A 9,926-nucleotide genomic window follows, 5' to 3' on the forward strand; every position below is an offset into this window, starting at 1 on the left:
AAAGCACCAGAAAAGATTTAGCACATGTATATTTCAGAATGGGATGCAATGTGGAGATGGCCAGATAGTATAACCCTATTGATGTCATATACTCAAAATGTAACACTGGTAATAAGATATTATATTTGCCTGCTGAAGGGCAGGACTTATTAACTAGTTCCATGTTCTACACTAATTTGATTGTGCTGTCTTGGGACGTGAGCTGACATATCCATGCAGTGCAATACACCTCTCTGTGGAGGTACTTGCTACTTAGGGTTTGTTACAGGATTCGGATAGGGTAAATTCCATCAAAGGCTTTGTGCTTGATATTTCCTGTTGATTCTCTGTAGGCAGCTCTCTGTCTTGACCCTCATTTTAGTTCTTTAAGTCATTCTGTTGAGTCCGTCAGCTGCCCAGTTCTCTAGACATGGCGCTTAGATGTAAATGGGGCTGTTAAAATAAATCCCTCTGTGATTGTCATGTTTCATTCATCCTCTGTGGAATGCTTGACGTGAGAGCCCAAACACTGAGAGGCCAATAATGGATTCTCTTCACCTGGGGGGATGGGACATGTGGCATTCTAGTTTCTACTCAGAAATATTTACATAGATTTTACAAAATGAAAAAGCCCCAACAAGAAGGGTGAAAATGTGTTCTTGTTTGGAAATGATGATGGTCATGTAGTCATCAGTCATGGCTAGGCTTTGCGAACGAAGATTTGGGAAGGGCTCTACCCACGTTTGTTACAAGTGCGCTGGTGGCTAAAAAGGCCAATACAATATAGACATGTCCGGTTGCAGAGGGCACAGCAGAAAGACTCCTTAGGAGGTAAATTCTGCAGGGCGTGATTCTTTCTGCGTTGTCTTTTCTCCTCAGGAGTGATCCTGTGTGTGTTCTCAAAAGCACCAGCAGCGTTATAGATGGTGTGTCTCCAGACCTCCCAATTGGAGGCCAGAGTAGACCAGTTATGATGATCAATATGACCAAGGCTGAGATGTTGTTTCAGGGAGTCCTTGTATCTTTTCTTCGGGGCTCCTCTCATGCGGCAGCCGGTGACAAGTTCACCGTAAAGCAAGATCTTAGGGAGGCGGTGGTCCTTCATCCTGGAGACGTGTCCTGCCCAGCGCAGCTGTGTTCTCAGCAACATGGCCTCAATACTTGTGACTGCTGCCTGTTCTAGAACAGATGTATTAGTCACATAATCTGACCAGTGGATGTTTAGGATTGTACAAAGGCAGCGTTGATGGAAGTGTTCTAGGAGTCGCAGGTGGTGGCGGTAGATGACCCATGATTCAGATTCATGTAAGAGAGTAGACAGCACTATGGCTCTGTAAACACTGATCTTGGTACTTTTCTTCAGGTGTTTATTTTGCCAAACTCTTTTATGAAGCTTTCCAAAAGCACTATATGCCTTTGCTAACCTGTTGTCTATCTCTCCGTCAATCTTACCATCCGAGGAGATGAGGCTTCCTAGGTAATTAAACTGCTGGACTGATTTGAGCACTGATTCGCCAATGGTGATATGGGGATGATGGAAGACTTCCTGAGGTGCAGGTAACAATTGAATTAAACCTCTGAAGCAGAAAGGACTTCCATAGTTGTTAAGTAGAGGGGAATCCAGAATTATTTTTTACTTATGTGGGCTCCTGAGAGAGAGATGGAAGAACAGTGCCTTTGTCAATTTTTTTGTGACCAGGTAATGAATGGCCGATCACTATTTAGATGGTTGTGCATCTACTCAATAGCACCTTGTTGACTTTAGCAGTGGAAGAAGGGGATGGTCTAAGCGTTGAATGTTCAAATGATGTCTTAAATGTTGGGCTTGGAAACCTGAAGAGTCATAAAGGTATCTTGTGAATCTAACTCTGGTCAACCCAGCATTCATTTCCTTTGAATATGACTTTTTTCAACTAAAAGGGAAATTGTACACTGAAGTACTGTATCTTTTTTTTCCTTGTCACATTTTGTACCAAGAATCACAATACAAAAGCTTATTTGGATTTATGGTTGGATAAATGGTTTTGTGACACAGGTCAAGGAACCCTTGACGTAATGATTTAACTAACCTCTGGAGCATTATTTTGCTGATTGTACAATGGGAATTTTAATTTCTCTTGCACTTTGCTATGCTTAATTAGTGTGCAAGGTCTTCTGGCAGGTCTAATATCTTAAAATATATGTAAGCGTTTTAAGGACCTATGCACTGAGATCCCCATTTCCACTAAGTGCTGCAGGTAACAGGTAACAAGATAGGCTGTGTGACAGGGTGCATGGCATAGGGTGCTCTCAACTATAAAGTTTAAGACAGTGTGTACTCCAGGCAATCTAAATACCAGTGATTTATTTTAGCAGCTGTTTACATAATTCTTGTATAGGTGTGAAAATTGTCTATGAAAATATTTAAAAGTAAATGCAATTTATTCTTCTGAAGTTCAGTATCCAGTTCCTAAACGTGGAGCTCCAGATGGAGGTTTACTAGAAGTGTGTCTTTAACACTATGTATGATAGTATATGCTCTTCCTTCCCTTTTACAGTATTCTTATTTCTATGTGCAGGTTCCATTTTGAACCTACTCCATAGCAAACATTTTATTTTTCAGTCACCTTGGAAGATGTTTCTGAGAATGGTATATATTGAAAGAGGTTCGTGACTTTCCTGTTTTTCTCACAGACCACCTTAATAAATATTGCATTGATTCTTTGCTATATTAGCTGCTACTGCTGTGTCCTTAATTCAGACTTTTTCATGCACAGCTGTTGTTTAAATGTACAGAGATCAAGGGGATAGAGTAGGTCAGACCTGTTTGTATTTTGCATGCATAGATCACTTGATTTTATGAGGGGAAGGAACTTATCTAACCTTGTAACTAATAGTTACACATTGATTTGCATAATGAATTGGTGGCAACGCTTTCCTTGTCAGCAACGAAAAGCAATATTGGATTTAAATTTACAAAGTTGTGGAGAATGATAAACCAAAATATACTAATCCTGGGAATTAAGGTAACAAAATGTATGTCTGCCTTCCTTATGTTAGCCTAATTCCTTCTTTCTCTGGATTCAGATCTCCTTTGCAAGTGACTTCATGCAGCCAGATGGGAAAGCATTTTCCTCACCTCCCATGTGTGCAGGGAAGATCCTCACTCCAGTGAAGACCATGATCCCTTGATGGCACAGCCATCTGATATGTAGGTGGGAGGACACTTGACTGTGTCTCTTTCAACTCAAGCAGCATAATCTAGAATAGGAAGGAAGGTGTAGGAGATACATTTTGCTGCTACATACATCCACTATGAGTCCAGAACTTTGTGAATTTTATGCCGCAAAGCTTCTTTCTAAGTTGAATTTGTTTGCATGTTAGCTCCACTTGGTATGTTCCTGTATGTTATCACCCAGTTACATATTTCTACACACAGGTCTTAAAATTAGATAGTGCATGTTATATAATTTTAACAACTGAGATCTTTGGTTATGAAAAATTCTACTATTACAAAGCAGAAACACAAAGGATGAAAAAAATAAGGGAATGAAAAACATTAACCTAGAAGGGTCATTTTTTATAAAAACCTTGACATGATTTATTAAAATATGGGATTTTATAGAACAAAATACATTTACGTGTCCTAGAGACATTGAAAAAATGGAAGTAGACAAGGTATCATTGAACATTCATTCTTTTTTTATGCACTTTTTCTTTAGTAACTTGGGTTATAATATCTGTTTTATTATTGACTGCTTTTATTTTTATACAGTTTGGGCCTGATCCAGTATCTTCTTACCAGGAAAGACTATTCTTTGAATAGGGAGAATAGGATTTCATCCTTTTGTTTGTTGATTTTGACTGCTCATTGGAGTTCACTTTTGTTTCAGCTGTTAACACTAACTCACTATATCTTGAGAGTCTCCTGGATTACTGCTTGATAATTGGGAGACTGTGTAATACAACAAATTGTTTTTAGAAAGGTATAGTGTAGAACAGAAGGTTGCTCTATAATTTGTTGTAATTGTTAGTTTGACTCACTTGTCTATTCTAAACAAATTTTACTGTGTTATTGCAATTACTGAATGTCAAAAAATAGTAAAAGAAAAAATAATATCAGCTTCAATTTCAAGGGCGTTGTTAACAGGAGAACCTGAACTTAACTGCAGCATTAACATACAATATCAAGTTCTGCCCTTTTAAATGCAACAAAAGTCAAATAAATTTTGTGGATGAAACTGAAGAGTATTTAGTCTGTTTTGTTTTGCTTGGTGCTAGGATAGAATGTGAAACTAAATATCTTCATCCAGAGATAACTGAAGTTCCTGCTCCTGTTTACATTTCATCATCTGTTAGAAATCTCCTAGGTGATTAAACTAATGCACTGTAAAAGAATGAATCAGTCCTGCAGAGTTCTTCTCTGTACAGGGAATAACTTGCTCGGTAAAGTACTATTGGGGTTTTACTAAATTAAAATCCTAGGAATTTTTGTATATAATATATTTTATCTGTGAAAGCTGAGTAAAATTTTATATGTGACTCTCAAACTAAATTCCTATGGTAATTAATAAAGAAGATTTGAATACATTTCTGGTAGAGTCATCTTTGACCAATTTAATAACTTGATTTTCTTAACAGAGGACAATCCTTATCTCTCAAGGCTTGCGGTAACATTGGGATACACCATGAAATTGTTAAGAAAATCACAGAGTCTTTCCTTTGTTGTGAAAAGATGAATTCAGATTGGAAAGTTATCATTTACTGACTCAGGTGAAATTCAGTCTTAGTAATTATTTAATATTTATATTTCAGTTCTTTTCTAGGTACCCATAGATCCCTGAAACTCTTATCAGATGCATCAAGTAGGCTGCTTACCTAAGCAAAGCCAACTCATTTTAACTAATCACTTGTTTACAGATAAACATGAATATTGGTTTTTGCATGTCTGCAAAGACAGGTAAAAAATGTAGTCAAGTGCATATTCTTCTAGCATATTATACACACACTTACCTTATTTTAGTAGATTTATTAAATGTTACTTATCCCCACCCCCTCTTGGCCTATTTTTTGTGACTGCTATGGCAAGGGGGAATGACAAGAGCTAAAAAAGAGAGAAGGAAATGATCTTATCAGTCAGCTCAGAGATGGCATTTCCTGAGTGGCATTTTGCAATTGTTACATGGATTAAAAGTGCAGATATATAATAAATTTGTGTTTTTTAGTGGGTTTGTCTTTTCACTCCTGATCTCCAGCTGCAATTTACTCTTGTCTGCTTCACTGAATGTAGTTGTGGATAAAGACTACAAGAAATTAATTGAAATCAAACAAAATCTTCCTTTTATTATATGACATAGCATTTGTGTATGCATTCACTAATTCTAATACTGTTTGATTTTTGATTGTAGTGGACAGAAATAATTATCTCCACTTTTTTTTTTTTTATAGGGTATGTGCTTTTCCAGTTTTTAAAGTTTCTTTCAGAATTCCATGTAAACAACTTACTATGCTGCACCCAGTAAGTACCTGCATGATGTGCACATTGCTGTAGATTGCTAAATCAATGTTAAATCTGACTAGAGTTGACTGAATTGGTAAAAAAAAAAAACAAACACACACAACCAAATATATGTACTCATTTGAATTCAAGAGGAAATTTTAATTCAGTCATGTATGCTGCCCTTTTATCCTTTCTGTTTGTGAACACTTAAGAACTTGATTCTTGATTCTGAGAATATTCCAGGAACATTTAAGACTGAAGATTTTATGAAAACAAATGTTTAATATAGTAGTAACAGGGTGAGAATCCTTTGGTAATAAAGCTTGTGATGGTGTTGTGGAATAATGGTTGTCTTTTTAAAGAGCTGGTTGATGTAGAACTTGATTTGGAAGAGGGCCTTTCATGGTTAAATTCAGTAGTCTTACAACAGCTGGGGAAGACTACCATACTTAGGAAGTAAAGCTGCTTGTTTTTCATAGGTATGTTACAAGGTGATCTATTTGATCTACTTGAAACAACCAAAATTTTCAGGAAAGAGTTTCTTGTGCAATAGCACTTGGCAGAATGGAAAAGAGGATTGCACACTCTGGAGAAAGGAGTTGGTAGCAGCTCAGCATACAGTGCTTTCCTTGGTTATTTGGGAACAGTACGTTTAGTTGGCTTTTGACCTGGTGCCCTCCTAAATCAACAGTAAAGGTTGGACAGATAAATAAGAGAAATTTGATGCACTGGTAATTAAGAAAGTATTCTGATTCAGGGCAGTAACTTAGAGGAAATGAAGAATGCAAACACACAGATGCAAACAGAGGGGAGAGCTTTTTCAAAGCTAATCCAACAACCTTTGAGCTCTGTCTCTGCAGAGTACAGTACTTTGCCCACTGTGGAGGGAAGGCTGATTTCGTTCTTTCTCCTATTTTGTTTTCAGTGTGGAGTCACTGCAGTAATCTCTGTTCAAAAGATGTTAGGGACATGGCAGAATTTGCTGCAAGCGAGAAGTATTACCCAGACAGTTTCTGTGTATGAGTTCTATTTCCTTGACAAACATTGACCAAACAGGACAGCAGTGGTAGCTGATGGATTAAGGCAGGGCAGATCCTGAGGGAAAGGGTTCCTTTCAAGAGATGGGTTTTTGACAACTGGCAAGTCAAGGAATTTCATCTTTAGTGGAATGGAGACTTGGAAGTTCTTTCTACCCAGCTGGGAAGGTAATAGTCTAAATTGCCAAGGAGTCCAAAGGTAGCAAAGTAATGAATTAAGGAGAGCATCAAGCTGGACAGAGTATAAAGAGGCATGTTAATGAATTTAAGAGTAAAATAACTGCTAACTAAGGAACACATTCTCTTATTTAAGTCAGCAATTATACTGGAAGACAGCAAATATTTTACTTATATTTATAAAAAGCCCCTGATAGGATTTACAGTGCCTGGCAGAATGCCTGTTTCAGCTGAATTGATGCCTAAACCCCACCCATTTCCTCTGTTTCACTGCTGACTTGCTTAGTGGTGTCACATTCAGCCAGCTTTAGGAATTCTTTAGCTGCATATTAATTGCATGCAAGTATGCCATTAGGCATCAGGGCATGTCTGAGTTAGGTATAGTAACACTTTAGTATCTTTGGTGTTCTGAGCAAAGCAATACTCTGATAAAGTATCATCCTGAGTAGATAAAAGAGTACAGAGCAGAGAAAAAAGGGAGTTCATTTTCCTCAGGAGAAAAAAAAATAACCTTTGGAGTATCTCAGGCTTCCACATATGGGTGGAAGTTGGTCTATTTATTAATCATTTGGAAAATGGAAGACCAGTGAGGTATTAAATTATAAGTATGCTCCAAAATAATGTAGTTAAGGTTGAAGAAATGTGAACAAACTTCAGGAAGAACTAACAAAGCTGGCAGCAATGTTGCCACAATGGTAGGATAAAATCAGTGTTGATTTAAAGTGGTGATCCAGGATGCATGGAGATTCAGGAATACACAGATGATAGGAACAAAAAGAAAAGCCCACCAGTTCAATAAGGGTTTTTAAAGGAGCCTTTAGTTAGTTGAAAACACTGATGATTAGGATTACAACAACTGTACTTAAGCATGCACTACAGTGTATTTTGCTTTTCATACCATAGTTATTTTTAGCATCACTACTCTGTTTTTCAATTTTGTTTTCATTGAAGTTGGAAAGGAAGACATTCTGGAGTAATTAGAACACTACTTTTCAGCCTTAGCATTCCCTTTATTCGTATGGTTAAAAAAAAAATCAAACTAATGGACTTCAGAGCCTTGTAGGGTGCATGGGCTGGGAGAAGCAGCAGGAAAACAATATACCTAATGTGGCAAAAGGTGAGATAGCAAACTTTTATGTACCCTGGGTACCATGTATTAATCTCCTGATAACTGCTTTCACATTTGAACCTTCTGTCTCTTATGTGAGATCCAGCAATCTTTGCTTTTTTTCTGTTCTGGGAGCAATTTTCTGAATCATTAATTTTCAGTGGCCAGGCTTCAATTAGCTTAATCAGGCATTGATTAGATTTCTCAAGTCCCTGGCATTTATTTTCCACCTTGCCTATATGGTTCCTTGACTCCATTACCTGATTGTTCACTTATTGCATATAAGGTTGATTCCTCTCCATTAACATTCCCTGATGAGAGGTCTCGTTAGCCATCCAGCTAGCCACTTTCATTAGTGATGGTGGCAATTCATGGTGAAGGCCAGTTTCTACTGCCCTTGCAAAGAAGGATAGTTTCTAAGTTGTGTTACTCTATCAGCAATTTACTCTTAGATGAAGGTGCTGCTTATCAACAGTTCTGACTCAAAGGGAAAATACGTTATTTGGAATACACTTCATACTTTGTTTAAAAAGTTGTGAAATTGTAGGAAATGAATGAAGTAAACCACTAATTTTTTGAAAGCATACTTAATTCAAGTTTAGGATTTTTTTAAATCCACTTTTCTTAGTGTCTAGCCTGATGTATTAAAATGCATTTTCATAGCCAGTACTCATGATTTCTGAGGGAGTTTGACATAGCTTTATAATTAAGGCTAGTGTAAGGCACACGTAGGCTCCATGTTGCCATAGACTACAGCCCCCATAGACCCATTTCCCATTCCTAGATACTAGTTGCTCAGCAGTTGCTCTTGTGTGCAGACTTGTTCCTCATGATACATGTTTTGGGGAGGTGTGAGCATGCAGCAAGACAGGAATGAGCCTGGAAGTGAGGCTCTGGACAGAGCTGGAAAGTGGGACTTGAGGTTCAGGTGAATTTTTCTACATGGAAAAGCACTTTCTTTTCTCTAAATTCTATTGAGTTTCTCACATTGTCTATGGTCAGATGTGTACATTATGTTTTGTTTTTGCAAATTGTGTCTTCTAAAGGCTCAAACCTCTTTTTGAAATTCTCTTTTTAAGTTATGTGTATACAGTAGCTTGAACTAGACAGACCCGAATGTAAATGAGCTTGTGCCAAAATCAATAGCAGGGGAGTTCTGATAGTGCAGTTTCCAGTTTAACAACTTTGTGTTATATATGCTAATTAAAAACTCTAGTCTCTAGTAAAAAGTTTTTTAACAATAAAATATGGATTTAAATTGAAAAATATGGAATCAGATTTTCAAGCAGTTTTTGCTGTAGGTTTTTTGAGTTGGGAGAGTTGCCAACATTTCCTTTTCTTTGTAACTAAACTGAAGTTGCTTGACTTCAGTTTTGATGAGTCAACATGTCTGAAAAAAATGACATACTGCCAGGAAGCTTCTAGGTCACTCTAATTTTCACATGCTTATATAATTATATATGATTTGTCTTATCACAGTCCTAGGACATATAGGTGCCTTCTAATTTAAATGATAAAACACAGAAAGGGATCCTTGCAAGGTTTAACATTTGGGGTTTTTTGTGATTGTTCAGAAATATTTTGAGCTTTGGCTTCAGCTTTTGGTCAAAAATATTAGCACAAAAAATTGTAAAAAGCAATTAATGATCCCTTTCTTCTTAAGAGTTAGTTGAAACAGTGAGTAGATTCAGTGTGAGACTGTTCTGAAGTTAACTTCCTCTTTTTGTACTCTTTGTTTTAAAGATTCATTGTGATCTGCTGGATTTTTAGACAGAGAGATCTCATTTTTCTTATTCACTTTGTTGTTTATGCTTCATGTCCTTATTATGCCCCCCCCCCCTTAGCCACTTATTTGAGAAATATAAAATGTGGAGAGTTTAGTAGGTTTCCTGTCTTGAAATTATTCTAAAGTTATATTTTAGTCAATTGCAATATCACATATATGATAAATATTCTTTGGTTTTATTAAAATATCCCCCGTCCCTGTTTTGAATCGTCCCCCCCCTTTTGAATCAGAGGTACCCTTCAGCAAAGAAATTTTCATGTGTCTAAAGCTGTCTTTCTACAGAAACCACGGTCTTCTGTGATGAAAAAACCCTTTGAAAATATCTGACAGTTCATCTTTGCAATTAGTAATTTTCAATTA

General features: G+C 37.0%; 1 long non-coding RNA gene across 1 annotated transcript; it reads left to right on the plus strand.

Moving 5' to 3' along the window:
• The first annotated feature begins 1,483 nt into the window (after positions 1-1,483).
• Positions 1,484-3,144, plus strand: LOC108502687. The gene is made up of 3 exons (XR_001876562.1): positions 1,484-1,536; positions 2,538-2,624; positions 3,046-3,144. It is a non-coding gene; the product is annotated as an uncharacterized LOC108502687 (long non-coding RNA).
• The last annotated feature ends 6,782 nt before the right edge of the window (positions 3,145-9,926 follow it).

This window comes from Lepidothrix coronata, unplaced genomic scaffold (assembly GCF_001604755.1).
Source record: "Lepidothrix coronata isolate B3197 unplaced genomic scaffold, Lepidothrix_coronata-1.0 Scaffold123, whole genome shotgun sequence".
Lineage (NCBI taxonomy): Eukaryota > Metazoa > Chordata > Aves > Passeriformes > Pipridae > Lepidothrix > Lepidothrix coronata.